The sequence below is a fragment of the Pinus tabuliformis genome, chromosome 4_1 (assembly GCF_031772625.1).
Source record: "Pinus tabuliformis cultivar Carrire ecotype Pingquan chromosome 4_1, CPIR1, whole genome shotgun sequence".
NCBI classification, from domain to species: Eukaryota; Viridiplantae; Streptophyta; class Pinopsida; order Pinales; family Pinaceae; genus Pinus; species Pinus tabuliformis.
The window spans coordinates 893,806,952-893,822,654 of record NC_142303.1 but is presented as its reverse complement, the minus strand read 5'-3'; the positions used below and the strand labels follow the sequence as shown (position 1 = coordinate 893,822,654).

The window sequence follows — 15,703 nt, the reverse complement described above, 5'->3', positions numbered from 1 at the left end:
TAATAGGCAATCATTTAAATATTTTGAAGCTCGTATTTAAAAAGAAGATTCTCATACCAATATCATTATTTTCTTTGAAACTCGATTTCAAATACATCAATTCTTCCAAAAAATTTACATATATTAGATCTTCATAACCCAAGTTATTAGTGAAACGGAGTTCCATCATCTCTAGAGCAAGAGTGCTCTAAAGAAAGCAATGTATTTTTTAACAGAAAATTAACCTGAGATGAATTCATTTCACAAATTTTCATTTTATTGAATTGTTTACAAATTTAAAATTCATTTCATTCAATTGTGTTTTTTTTGTGATGGCGAAATTCAAGAGCTTAATTCAAGGAACCTAAGAGCCATGTGATTCTTTGCATTGCACAGCTGGTCGGGTTTCAAAGTGTCCACAATCTACCCATACACCAACAAAGGGACGAGGTTCACGATTCTTTGGACCTATTTCACGTTGTGGGAGACCATGATCATGGTTATCCTCTTGTCCCTTCTCAGCTTCCCGATCAACTCCTCAATGTGCTCAGTCGATATCTGATCTAAGGCACTCGTCGACCTGTCTAGTAGTAGCACCTGGCCAAGGCCACCCTCTACCACTGAGATTCAATAAAGTTAAATTTCACAAATAAATGTATCTACCTGTATGGATAATAGGACAAATATTTCCAAATTGGGTAGCTAGTGTAAGCTCATCTCTGATATGGAGGTAGATCAGGTATATGTATGCTTCCTTCCTTGGAAACTTGGTTTACATATGCTTTAGTTAGTTAGAGTCACATGAACTCAATCCCAAATCTCCTCAATGAAATGTTGTCGTCCTCATTCTAAAAAAAATGAAAAAAAAATGGTCACATAAATGACTTACCTAAACTCCATGCACTTTTCGAATCATGCCAATAGCCCCCTCGGATCGAAACTCATCAAGATGTAACTTATTAATGCTGTTATAAATGCATTAATATAGGGTAAATAGAAATAGAAGAATCAAAGGTAGCTAGAGAATCAACAGGGCAGTTTACATGGTTTAAGTTTCACCACCAGTAGTAGGGGCGGTTCTTCCAATTTATTACTTAGATGACAAAGTGAAAGAAATCATTGATATTGATCCAGCCTAGAACCAGCTTCATTTACTATTGAGGAAGGTCCAGTTGCCTTCCAGATTTATACGGTTTAAGCAATTAACATAGCACCCACAACTATCCAAGTCTTTGAGAACATCTATAATCGCTTCATCTGGGAAAATGACTACTGCTGACTCCTAGTTTTCTGTGTATATCCATGAAAATACAGATATAATTTGGTCATTGAACATGGTCACAAATTTAATTAAATAATGTAAACACAGCAAGATATTACAATCAAATTACGAATAGATCAATTCATTGCTGGAGATCTCACTAGACGATAACGATGCTGAATCAAACTATTGAATGACGAGACTTGTTAACAAAAATCAAAGTCCAAGGCTAACCTCATTAGCGAGTGCCCTAGCCAAGGCCCCTCTGCGCCTACCCCACGAACAAACTGGTGACATATCTAGCGACTAGAGAGGATTCTAAATCCCCAAGGCTGAAATACTCAACCACCTTATCGTCCAATCATTTCTCACCGAGTGTCATCCTATACCTTATGTTATTGACAAAGCTTCCTTCAATGAGGGCTGGAAAATAGAATTGCATGCCCACAAGGCATCAGAGGGCAATTCCCAAAGCCTGTTCAATGCCTACAGGAGTGTCGACTTTTTGCCTTCGCTAGGCCCTATTACACCCACCACCATTCCCTTCTATATGTCCACAGAAATGCCTGACAGAAGGCTCGTTCTCCAAACATTTTTTCACCCTTATCTTTGGATGGTGATCACCATTGCCCAGAAAACCCTCTTTTAGGTCTTCCTCATCAATGTTGCGCAGCAACTACTACTCATCTTCATGAAAAGAATAAACCTAATACACTGATTTCCCTATCATTAAATTTAGTTGCTGTTACGTAAACCTGTATCCTACGAAGATGAGAGAGTTGGGATCTAAGATGTCCAGGTATGGGATATTTTGCAAATTCTTTCATTGCATTTAAAGCCCCTCTCCACTCATTTTCTAGGTAAAAGATATACATATTCGTTATGAACATCATGGAAAAAAACCATGGAAGAATTTATGGTCTTTTCACATCTTATAGTAGGTTAAACATTCTTTTCACAAATTAGGAAGATCTAACAAACCTAGGAGACTAGGAAGGTTCTCGAACAACAAATTGTCACTAGTTCAATTGTCATTATAAAGCATCAATAGAATCTGAAATCACTGTGGTGGTTGAAAGGTCGGCCTTTAGCGGCACCAAACACGCAAATCCACTGAAAATCCAGCCCCACCACAGAGATATAGATCGGTGTTGTTGTTGCAGAAATAATATTGAAAATCCAGCCCCACCCCAAATTTCTCGATTTGTGCTACCATGGTAGAAACAATGCCAAGTTGTAAAAAAATATCAATTATCAAGGAAGCATCTAGATCTATAATCCGTAGGGTTTACCACCAAATCACCGAAAACCCCAAATTTACCACATGTGCTGCAATCAAGCCAACTTGAAGCATCAGTTTGTTTCATATGAGCCTCATGCCCTTGTCTGTATATCAATTCTGAAAAGCATCTTCACCCAAATTTTATTTTCACTATATAAGGCCCTAGTTTGTAGAGTATCTGAGGCATATTATCCAATCCCCCACCCAAAAAGTAAAATAAGAAGTCGAATTTTTATATAGGGAAAGTAATGAATTATGTCATTTAGGCTCTTCCTTACATGATCCATCCTGCCACTACACACCTTGTTACAGGGAAAAGTGTCTACACAGAACTGCTTATCCCACTAAGGTGTGGTAGCTACCTTAGAAACAAACAATGTAAAGCTACTTCCGTTTTTCCTTTATGAAATATGGATGAGAGAAGAACAGAGAATACCAACCTCTGTCTTGCGCTAATCTCCTAGTTCGATTACTCTCTCTCTTGATAGTCTTTTGCTACTTGCTCCTTTGTACGCCCAGCTTCACAGAGTACCTGTTAGATCACAGTAGCATAGCACTATATAAGGACATGGATCTATAATCATAAACAATCTAGGATCAGATGTAATTGACCATACAAATTCATAAAACATAAATGACACAAGAGTATGGAGGAAAACTTGAATAGATTTTATTGATAAACAAGAAAGAGCCAAGGGAGTTACAACCAGTTGTTCTGACCTAGCATCATCCTCTCAGCAGGTAAGCCCTTCTTCACCTCATACAAAGCTTAGATCACCCAACACTATGATGTTGTCTCAAGAAACCAACAACAATTACTTACAATATGCAAAATTCCAGCCTCCGGATCTCTAGGATGAGGGATCCATATATAGATATCTGTAAGGGAGATGTGTCAGCTTGTGATTTGATTAGTGTCTTCCCTCTGATAGTTCTTGCTTCCACTTTGAGATTGATGATCTCTTACTCATCCTTGGTCGAATTCAGAGAGGCAAGTGTCACAAGAGAAGTTTCTGGAAGATTCCATGCCTCTCCACCTCGCGGAATGACACTGCCATTTGTCACTTCTCGCCCATCGCACCCCATAGAAGGGATTTTTGAAATGCAACGCACCCACACAGTGTATTTAGGTGAGATGCAACGCACTTTGCCTATGGAGCAGCTGAAATGATCCTGTTTTGACCAATACTGAGCAGTTTTTCATGGAGAACTTCTGGGAGAAGCTGTAATCAGTTGACCTTGTTCCTTTAGGGTTAGAACAACACTTTTAGGGACTTAGGACCCCTTGGTTTATGGAAATTTTATGCTTGGGGTTGCAGTGCCCAAAAATGTCTATAACAGTTGCCCCCTAAAGCATGAGGTCGTTAATCTTTTGATGTCGGGTGAAATGCTTTATTATGAGGATCCGAAGTTCTTTCAAGCTGAGAGGAGACCTGTAATAAGATACAATACAATACATTATCTTCATAATATTTTCATGATCTAGCTGAGGCTAGAATTCCCATGCTCAGCTTTATAAATTCATTTTCATGTACATAGGACAGACAATCGTCTGAGTGTAGACTGATGATTCTGGTAGAGCCATCATCCCTTTGATTGGATGATTATCTGTGCAGCAATGATGTACATTTGATGTCTTTATTTCCCTGAATATATATCGCAGCCCGGATGGATGAAACTAGATCTGGGGTCTTCAATCTCGTTCGATCTTCACTCGAAGTACAAGTTGATCCATGTGAGAGATGTTCTGGGGTCGAACATGGAAAGACATCGCCTGATTACCAGCCAATGATGTGAGTTGTTAACAGGTGCAAGAGGAATCACCGATAATGATAATGACCCTCAAGGTACTGCAGTACAATTCACGTGGTGTGAATAAAGGACTCGGCGTCGAACACCACGTAAAATCTTTCAGTCGAAGGTCATTGATGTAAACCTGTCGCCAGAAGTGAGAAACTTGCCATTGAGGCTTGCAAGCTTCAAAGTACAGAACGGGGTGTTCCTAGACTGACTTCTTGGATAATGAGCTGATGTCGACAAGAAGCGATCTGTCACAGGAGGGCCTTAATGAATCCCACATCAATGACACGGAACAGAGCAAATGATTTTAATGGAGGTGAAAACGATCTGATGACATAAGGTCCAGGGTGGCGGTCATGAAAGAATGGAGTGTAAATGTATTGTAGCGGGTGAGGCACAGGTGAATTCTCTGAATGAGTTCTCTTGAACATATCGGCGACACTGACGTGATGGATTGGTAGCATTAACCCCAAATGTGGATGGTGTGATGGGACCATGGTGATGTGACCAGTGAATGAAACAACCCAACCCGACTTGGATGCGGAGTGAAAGTGTCATGTTCAAGAGCGACTTGCTACCAACAAAGTTTCTTCCAGTTTTCTTCCCAATTTTTCCCCAGTCATTGCTGACCAGTACCTCTTTATTTTTTTCAAGCTTGAGGAGGATAACATATGCTTGTTCTATAATTTTCCCTTCGGGAAAACCCATCGCTATGTTTTAACGAGCCTAGCGATAGTGAAACTCGTTCTTGTCTGCTATGGACAAGTTTGTCGCTATTAAGTTTTAACGAGTTTAACAACAAATATAACTTGGTCCATTTCAATTTTAGAGAGTCTGAAATGGAACATAAAGGAAACTCCAAAATCCCGTTTTCGTCATCTAATCCCTTAAGTCCGAAAAAGTATAAAACAATACAGAAGGGATGAATTTTCGATACTTTTAATGAGCCGAACAAAACAAGCGCTCGATATTTTTGTGTAATAATCCCTTAGGTCCAAAAAGATTAAAATCTAAAGGAGGGATAACACTTTTGGTCCCTTTAACGAGCTGGAGAGGCCAATGGCTCAGCAATCTTTTCATATTTTATGAGTCAGTTGAAAAGAGCTTAAAGGAGACTCGTCTTTTGAGGAACGAGTGATAAAATTGGGTAGCAGCTGATTCCAGGTAAGGTTTGGAATTTTCTAATCACGACAGTGTTACAAGGATGGCTAGTGGGATCACTCTTCCCAGCTGTTCCTCAAAAGGGGTAAACAATCAAATGGAGGTGAATGATCGGCCAATACAGGGTGGAGGTGATGATGAGAACACGACCAGGGCTTTAAAGGCTGAAGTACTACATTCATAATGGTTATTTACCGCAAATCGGTTCATTTTTTTTTATTGAGCTTAAACACTCGGGGAAACATTTGCTCATGGCTTATGTTTATTTTTTAATGAGCTTGAACTATGCACTAAAACTGCTCAATGTGGATTTATTTTTTAACAAGCTTGAACCCTGCAGTAACACTGCTCGTGGCAGGTTTATTTTTTAACAAGCTTGAACCCTGCAGTAACACTGCTCGTGATAAGTTTGCATGCCCCCATCATAATAACGCAAATCGAGGTGCATGCCCGCCAAGCTTCATTACATTCAACTCGGTGGTTGGAATGAAGGTTTACCTTTGAGATTTGGAAAGGGGATTTGTTTCATTTTTTAATGAGGTTGACACAGTAAAAGAACTATCCTTATGACTCCTTGTTTCATTTTTTAACGAGGTCGTCACGAGATAAGAACCATCCTCGAAATCCACCATATTTACAATATTTGATAGAAAATCAAAAACTGAAGGATGATTAAGGTTGCTGGAATAATCTTCGTGGTAATCCGGAAGATGGGAGTGATGGTGGTAATCTTCCCATGGTGCCTCTCCTATCATCATTGATTGAATGATTCCTTCGTCTGTAGAATGTACATGCGACCAAGGATCTGAAGAGGTGCCATATTCCTTAGACCTATCTATCCAAACACTCGATGGGTGTTGATTTAGGTTTGCCCCCTAGGCCAAGAAAATTGATTGCTACAATATTTCTAAAATGGCGATGATCCATGCTGACAAAATGTTTAGGAATCTTCCGAATCCATTAGATATAGAAGATTTCGTATTGCAGGTTTCCACTGTTGCCACTTCCGCCAAATTACTCAGAGGCGGTAGGGCAAAAGTACCCATTAAGGCAGGGTCTTTTAGGAGGCCTACTCCAATATTTTGAAGTGAATGATTGCTTCCATGGATCATTGGAATGCTTCCCGTAACTTGTGAATTGTTGGGGAGAAATGTTTGTTGGTCGACGATTGTAATTCCTCCTTGGAAGGGAAATGCAATCTTCCTGAAGTAGGTTGACACACATGTGGCCATGGCATATGATTTTCGTTATTATGATGGGGGCATGCAAACTTATCACGAGTTGTGTTACTGCAGGGTTCAAGCTCGTTAAAAAATAAACCTGACACGAGCAGAGTTACTGCAGGGTTCAAGCTCCTTAAAAAATAAACCCACATCGAACAGTTTTAGTGCATAGTTCAAGCTCGTTAAAAAATAAACATAAGCCATGAGCAAATGTTTCCCCCAGTGTTTAAGCTCAATCAAAAAAATGAACCAATTTCTGGTAAATAACCATCGTGAATGTAGTACTTCAGCCTTTAAAGCCCTGGTCGTGTTCTCATCATCACCTCCACTCTGTATTGGCTGATTATTCACCTCCATTTTATTGTTTACTCCTTTTGAGGAACAGCTGTGAAGAGTGATCCCACTAGCCATCCTTGTAACACTGTCGTGATTGGAAAATTCCAAACCTTACCTGGAATCAACTGCTACCCAATTTTATCACTTCTTCCTCAAAAGACGAGTCTTCTTTAAGCTCTTTTCAACTGACTCATAAAATATGAAAAGATTGCCGAGCCATTGGCCTCTCCAGCTCGTTAAAGGGACCGAAAGTGTTATCCCTCCTTTAGACTTTAATCTTTTTGGACCTGAGGGATTATTACACAAAAAGATCGAGCGCTTGTTTTGTTCGGCTCGTTAAAAGTATCGAAAATTCATCCCTTCTGTATTGTTTTATACTTTTTCGGACTTAAGGGATTAGATGACGAAAAAGGGATTTTGGAGTTTCCTTTACGTTCCTTTTTGGACTCTCTAAAATTGAAAAGGATTGAGTTATCTTTGTAGTTAAACTCGTTAAAACTTAATAGCGACAAACTTGTCCATAGCAGACAAGATCGAGTTTCACTATCGCTAGGCTCGTTAAAACATAGCGATGGGTTTGCCCGAAGGGAAAATTATAGAACAAGCATATGTTATCCTCCTCAAGCTTGACAAAAATAAATAGGTACTGGTCAGCAATGACTAGGGAAAATTGGGAAGAAAACTTGAAGAAACTTTGTTGGTAGCAATTCGCTCTTGAACATGACACTTTCACTCTGCATCCAAGTCGGGTTGGGTTGTTTCATTCATCGGTCACATCACCATGCCCCATCACACCATCCACATTTGGGGTTAATGCTACCAATCCATCACGTTAGTGTCACCGATATGTTCAAGAGAAGTCATTCAGAGAATTCACCTGTGTCTCACCCGCTACAATACATTTACACTCCATTCTTTCATGACCGCCACCCTGGACCTTATGTCATCAGATCATTTTCACCTCCATTAAAATCATTTGCTCCGTTCCATGTCATTGATGTGGGATTCATTAAGGCCCTCCTGTGACGGATCGCTTCTTGTTGACATCATCTCATTATCCAAGAAGTTAGTCTAGGAACACCCCGTTCTGTACTTTGAAGCTTGCATGCCTCAATTGCAAGTTTCTCACTTCCGGCGACAGGTTTACATCAATGACCTTCGACTGAAAGATTTTGCGTGGTGTTCGACGCCAAGTCCTTTATTCACACCACATGAATTGTACTATAGTACCTTGAGGGTCATTATCATTATCGGTGATTCCTCTCGCGCCTGTTAACAGCTCACATCATTGGCTGGTAATCAGGCGATGTCTTTCCATGTTCGACCCTAGAACATCTCTCACATGGATCGACTTGTACTTCGAGTGAAGATCAAACGAGATTGAAGACCCCAGATCTAGTTTCATCCATCCGGGCTGCGATATATATTCAGGGAAATAAAGACATCAAATGTACATCATTGCTATATAGATAATCATCCAATCAAAGGGATGATGGCTCTACCAGAATCATCAGTCTACACTCAGACGATTGTCTGTCCTATGTACATGAAAATGAATTTATAAAGCTGAGCATGGGAATGCCAGCCTCAGCTAGATCATGAAAATATCATGAAGATAATGTATTGTATTGTATCTTATTACAGGTCTCCTCTCAGCTTGAAAGAACTTCGGATCCTCATAATAAAGCATTTCACCCGACATCAAAAGATTAATGACCTCATGCTTTAGGGGGCAACTGTTATAGACATTTTTGGGCACTGCAACCCCAAACATAAAATGTCCATAAACCAAGGGCTCCTATGTCCCTAAAAGTGTTGTTATAACCCCTAAAGGAACAAGGTCAACTGATTACAGCTTCTCCCAGAAGTTCTCCATGAAAAATTGCTCAGAACTGCTGAAAACAGGATCATTTCAACTGCTCCATAGGCAAAGTGCATTGCATCTCACCTAAATACACTGTGTGGGTGCGTTGCATTTCAAAAATCCCTTCTATGGGGTGTGATGGGCGAGAAGTGACAAATGGCAGTGTCATTCCGCGAGGTGGAGAGGCATGGAATCTTCCAGAAACTTCTCCTGTGACACTTGCCTCTCTGAATTCGACCAAGGATGAGTAAGAGATCATTAATATCCAAGTGGAAGCGAGAACTATCAGAGGGAAGACACTAATCAAATCACAAGCCGACTCATCTCCCTTACAGATATCTATATATGGATCCCTCATCCCAGAGATCCAGAGGCTGGAATTTTGCATATTGTAAGGAATTGTTGTTGGTTTCTTGAGACAACATCATAGTGTTGGGTGATCTAAGCTTTGTATGAGGTGAAGAAGGGCTTACTTGCTGAGAGGATGATGCTAGGTCAGAACAACTGGTTGTAACTCCCTTGGCTCTTTCTTGTTTATCAATAAAAGCTATTCAAGTTTTCCTCCATACTCTTGTGTCATTTATGTTTTATGCATTTGTATCGTCAATTTACATCTGTTCCTAGATTGTTTATGATTATAGATCCATGTCCTTGTATAGTGCTATGCTACTGTGATCTTACAGGTACTCTGTGAAGCTGGGCGTACAAAGGAGCAAGTAGCGAAAGACTATCAAGAGAGAGGAATTGAACTAGGAGATTAGCGCAAGACAGAGGTTGGTCTTCTCTGTTCTTCTCTCATTCATATTTCATAAAGGAAAAACGGAAGTAGCTTTACTTTGTTTGTTTCTAAGGTAGCTACCACACCTTAGTGGGATAAGCAGTTCTGTGTAGACACTTTTCCCTGTAACAAAATGGCGACTCCACTGGGGACGAATTAGTTTGTTTGTTTATCTTCCTTGTTGTCTATTTTATAAACTTACAGACGGAGCCTGAAGTCGAGCCAGGTAGCTTTTGAACTTCATTTTCTATGCAAATGCAAAGTAGATAAATGTCACTTCATTCAATCTCCGAGATTTGTTTATAAATTAAACAGCTGATTTACAAACTCTCTGATTGCCCCTTGTGGTAGCTCTTGGAACCTCCTTAAATCTACCCCTAATTGTTGCTTTACTGATTACCATTTGCTCGGCCAAAACCCATGAACTGAACTGCAAACTGTGACCCGGAACCCAAGCAAAGTCTCATCTCTGGCCCAGCGCGGGTACTGTTCTGTGAATCTAAAATTCAGCGCACTTCCCGAGTGTAGTAGGTGCGCTGATCAGACTAGGCGTTGTTCAGTTTTGGTTCTGTGATTCATTTCAGTTCTATTCATGAATTTTGCTGCCTGTAATCAGTATATTTGTGCTTGAAACTCCTTTTCCTTGCTGTTATTCCGCCTCCATTGTACAAAAGAACTGTAGATGTTTTTGTGTATTTGTTGAGTCATTTTTAGTTCTCCTTTGCAAAATGTAACGTAATTGTATTGTCGTCCTTTGATTTGAAAGTGTCGCAAGTGTCGTTTTCAGTCATAGGAAAGAGTTTGGTTGCTATTGATAGTCAATTACCCTGTTACTATTGTATTTGGTCTAAATTTATAGTTTTTCTAGTGTCGAAAGCAAGTATTCATTTCCAAATCGTAAAGTGTTGTGATTGTCTTCATTTTTTATTTTGAAAAAGAAACTTGTTAGTAGTTGTCGCTTGAAAAGTAATTCAGATTTGTGCATTAGCTTTCTTTTTATCATTCACATACTAAGAAAGCCAAAAACAAATACATGCATGTGCATTTGCATTTAGACTGTTTGATTGGTTTGATTTAGGACAATGCATCTAGTGTGTGCTCTTTGCTCTTTGTGAAAGAATATTGTCTCTCTTTCCTTAGTAGCTAGGATTTTCACTGCACAAAGAAGATAAAAGACTATTTATCATCTTAGATTGCATTTTAGGAATTATACATCTACATCTCGTGGTGAACCTGAAAGGCAAATTTCTTAAACAAGATCAACTATAAAATAAATTCAATGAATCTAACAACGCTTTGGAACCTAACGTACAACATCTAAAAGTCTAGGCTAGAGACGTATTCCGACGTCGTAAAACCTGGTAACTGTTGTTCTCACTGATGGTTGGGTGATTCTCCACTTTGAGACGATAAGTGCCAGTACGGACTTGTGCTCCCACGTACCGTCAAGTATATTTTGGGAGACCCCAATAGGCTTTATCCTTTATCCATAGGAAGCCGTGTCTGCCACCCTATCAATCGCAATGCACTGAACACAGCATTCGGGAAGATTGACTTCCGTACCGTAAAAATTATTCTGCAGTTTTGCGATTGGTTTGGTAATCCTCTGTCTAGATTTCCAGAGCAGTCTCTTTCGTTCCTTTCAGACTCCTTAACGGAAAAGGTCCATCTGAGCACTTGTCACTTCAGGCTCATTAAAAATCGAAGGCGACTAGAGTCATCTTTTGTTTTTTCTCGACTCTTAAAAATTGAAAAAAAAATTGTGTCAAAGCGTCTAAAATTTATTTTAATCGGAATAACATCCCTGTTCCCTCGTTGGTCTTAGAAGTTAGTCTCCCTTCATCGCAAGTTCTTGTAGAATCGCTAGGAAATCTTTTGGATAGACTAGATATGTCTGAACAACTGTCGACATCCAGGACTATGTCATCTGATGCAATAGCGGCAGAGCCTCCTGCTGCTACTCCTACAATGTTCGCCGGTATACCATCTGTCCTAGCAAGTTATCAACAACAAGCCAGAGTCCAATCAGGGACTGTTTCGACGACATGGTCAGTTCCTATTTCTTCATCCGAATTATCATTTGGTATTTCTTATGTTGAAACTCAACAAATTGATCCAATGTGTCTTCAAAAGCCAATCTACCCTTTAAGTATTGGATTGCCACCATATGGAGGGTAGTATGCCTTTTCATTGTTCCCTCCCGGAGAACAACCATATGAGAGTTTACAACAAAGTTAAGGTCAAACTGGAATTACATCCAGCAGTTGGGTACCAATACTGCCTCAGCAACCAAGGGTTGTATATTCAATGCAACCAGTCCACCCTGTGTCGAATATTCCCACTATACCTACTATGGTGACTGCATCGCAAGTACAAGCGCTACCTGTTGTATGTCAACCTCAAGTTTCTCAGGTTGCAATACAACAGCCTCTTGTCTCAACGACTCAATCACAACCTCAGGTTAGTGCCTCCTTATCTGGAGCAACTCAGGCTCAAACAAGTACTATGACTCCTCATCTTGGTCAATCATCCAGTATTGGGCAACAGAAAATGGTCCAACAACCATGGCTGATTCAATCTCAACAACCGTTGTTCCAGCAATCATATCAAGGACCTGAGCAACAAGTCTTTGTAAGTAATGGGCAACCGCATTTCCAAAGCGGTTATCAGCAACCATATTATAATGGTTATACCCATCAACCTTGTCAAAGTTACTAGCATCAAATACATTATGCTGGAATGCAAAGACCCACTGCTCAGGCGATTCCATCTTATCCTGGGTATGCTTCACCTAACCTGAATCAATAGTTGCCTTTTGTAGCAACTCTAGAATTACCAAATCTAAACTGGTTGACGAATGATCCAATTGCTTATGCCCCTTGGTGGCCGGCGATTCCGCATAAACTTCTGTCAGATATTCCTAAATTTAATGGAAATCCGGGTGAAGACCCGTCGAATCATGTGATGACCTTTCATCTGTGGTGTTCATCTAACACTCTAAACGATGATTCAATTAGGCTTCGCCTTTTTCAGCGAACGTTAACTGGTCTAGTAGCAAAATGGTATATCGAATTGCCTAGAGCTTCATTCGATAACTTCAACACCCTAGCCACAACCTTTTTAACCCATTTTCAGTTACCAATAAGGTATGAAACGGGAACAGAACTTGTTACCGATTTCAAACAGACAACGGCCACTCACATATCTGATCATATTCATGAGTGGCGACATCGTCGTAGGATGGTAAAAACGTACGTTCCTGATCAGCTTTTAGCTGAATGGTTTATTAAGTCATTATTGTTGAGTCTTGAAATTGTCATTCATTTCCATTACACTTTCACTATTATGTCCATTATATCACCTCCATTTCACCTCCATTTCACTACTATGTCACCACATTCATCCCACTTTCATTATCATTGGGCCACCTTTATGTTTTTCCAATCTTTATTATTTCTAAGCCTTTTAAGTGAATTTGTGGTTAAACATTAGAAAATAATGTGCATATGCTTATACCTAACAAATGGGTTGAGGTTGTTGACATGTGTAGGTTGAAAGGAAACTTCTAGAAGACCCTTATGTGGCACTCTAAGGCCAAATTCGAATTTGGTTGGAAAGAATCATGGGATCATGAGGATATGTGTCACATCTCCTAATTGTATTGTAACTCTAAAAAGACATGTGTCTTATCAGTTCCTATTTTGATTAGGACTCTAGAGGTAGAGGGAGAGATTCATGGATTATCATTAATGAGATGGCTCTCATCTTTTTGTATAAATAAGAGATCTCTCTCCTTCATTTGTTAGTCTTTTTAGTTCCTAGTTCTTAAGTTTGTAGTTCTTCCTTGATGGCTTTTGAAAGCTTTGGAGAACTTTGTTGTACTTTGTACTTTTGAAGAAATTGAATAAAGCTTTGATGTTCTCAACATGGAAGGAGATGTGAAGTAGATGTCATGGAGCATATTAGGATGTAAGGTAGAGTAGATTTCATTTTGTAAATATTGCTTTGTAGAATGTAAGGTAGAGTAGATTTCATTTTGTAAATATTTCTTTGTAGAATGTAAGGTAGATTAGATTTTTCATTCATGCAATTTTAATTCATGCAAGTGTGTTTAATTTTGCTTTGATTTCATAGGTGGTAGAGGGCCCCTGCCTTGTATAGTTGTCATTTAATTTTGCATTTTATTTTTCTCATGTATATTAGCTGTACATAACAAAGTTGTTTTGATTACTGTTGTTTTACATTTTTCTCATGTATATTAGCTGTACATAAATTGCTTTCAAGTTGATTGTAGATTAGTGATGCACATAGCCTTTTAATGACTAATGAATGACATGATAGAATCATCTTGTCCTTTTGCTGAAGCAGCAAGGATACTGGGTCTCATAGTCACTAGCTCATTGTTTGGTTATTGCATTTTATTTTGATTGAACTAATGACATGATAGAATCATCTTGTCCTTTTGCTGAAGCAGCAAGGATACTGGGTCTCATAGTCATTAGCTCATTGTTTGGTTATTGCATTTTATTTTGATTAAACTAGTTGTATATTCACACTTTTGTTTAAATACTAACTCCATCAATAACATGTTTTAATTTCTTTTGAAGTGCTAAGTTTTGGAAGTTACCATTAGGGACATAGGCCTTGTCTTGAAATCTTTATCCATACTTGTCCTTTAAAAGTATTCTTAAGACCTTAGAATAGGATTTCCATTTGCATTAAACACTTTAGAAAACCAACAAGAACAAAACCCCAAAAACAACATAAACTATAAAACAACGGAGTAAGAGAAAGGTTAACTAAGCACATATGGTGCACCACACTTCATCAGTTTACGATACCCGGATTGATAATTTATGTAGAGCAATTTAAGACGTTAAATTGACTAGACATTTTGGCGCCGTTGCCGGGGAAGTGTAATTAGGAGACCTTATTTCTTACATCTGAAAAAAAAAGGTTAATAATTCTTGAGTATGCTCTCCTCTTGCACTTTGTGTGATCTGGAGGATCAGAAAAAGAATTGTTAAGAAAAAATAGGAGACAAAATAAACTTCATCACTTCAATTGATTCAAGAAAAAAAAAAAGAGAAAAAAAAAAAAGAAAAGACAAATAAATTTCATTTCCATTTTCACACCATGCCATCCATTTCATTTCATCAATAAAAGCTATTTCCCCATGATCATTTCCATTAGGATTGCCTAACTATCTCTATTTAGCTAAGTGGTTGGTGTGCCAAGTTTCCGCAGTTGTAATCAGTTTCCGCAGCCACCACTCTGTTTTTCAAATTTACAGTCAAAGATGTTAGTGCAATAAAATGAAAATGCAGGTATGACTAAGCAATCTAAAAATTCAAAAATTCAGAGAAAAAAAAAGAGAAGAAAAACAATCTATGGCTATCTCCATTCCTAGTTTTCGTTGTGGCTTCGTGACTCTTCAAATAGTGTGCTCTTTATTGGTGTGTCTTTCCTGTGGTTGGATTGGAATTTCTTGTCTCCCACTAGATCTCTGATAAGGATCAACAGTGTGAAACTACCACCATCAAACAATGGCGTACTGTCTTACTTATGGTATTGATATAGTTTTTAACACATCCCTTGTAGTCCTGGTCATGAGACTATTGTAGGAAGCCGATAGTGAGGAAGATGATATTTAGCGTCAGATTAATCAAATAATTCACCTTCAGCAAATAAGAGAAGAGGTTTCACTAAAATGTGCTCATAACCATTGCAACAATGGAATATATAAGCACTTCATTTTCTGCAGTTAAAAACCACTGTCCTAAAAATATGCAACATATATGACACTAGGGTGAATCTGCACAGTAGACCTTGATGTAATTGGATGTATCCAGGGTGAAACGATGATAGATGCCTGCGGGTAAAACAATCAAGTCCCCTTTCTTTAACCAAAATCGAATCCATCTGTCATTACTATCTCTTACATCAAAGTATCCTGCACCACCATGATAATTCCAAAATTTCACAGGCCGAACGCAGAACAGTATAGAAAGAAAAATTA

General features: G+C 38.9%; 1 pseudogene; it reads right to left on the bottom strand.

Moving 5' to 3' along the window:
• Positions 1-321: 321 nt before the first annotated feature.
• The window catches only part of LOC149179046 (ABC transporter I family member 17 pseudogene), a 29,206-nt pseudogene continuing 13,824 nt past the window's right edge, over positions 322-15,703 (bottom strand).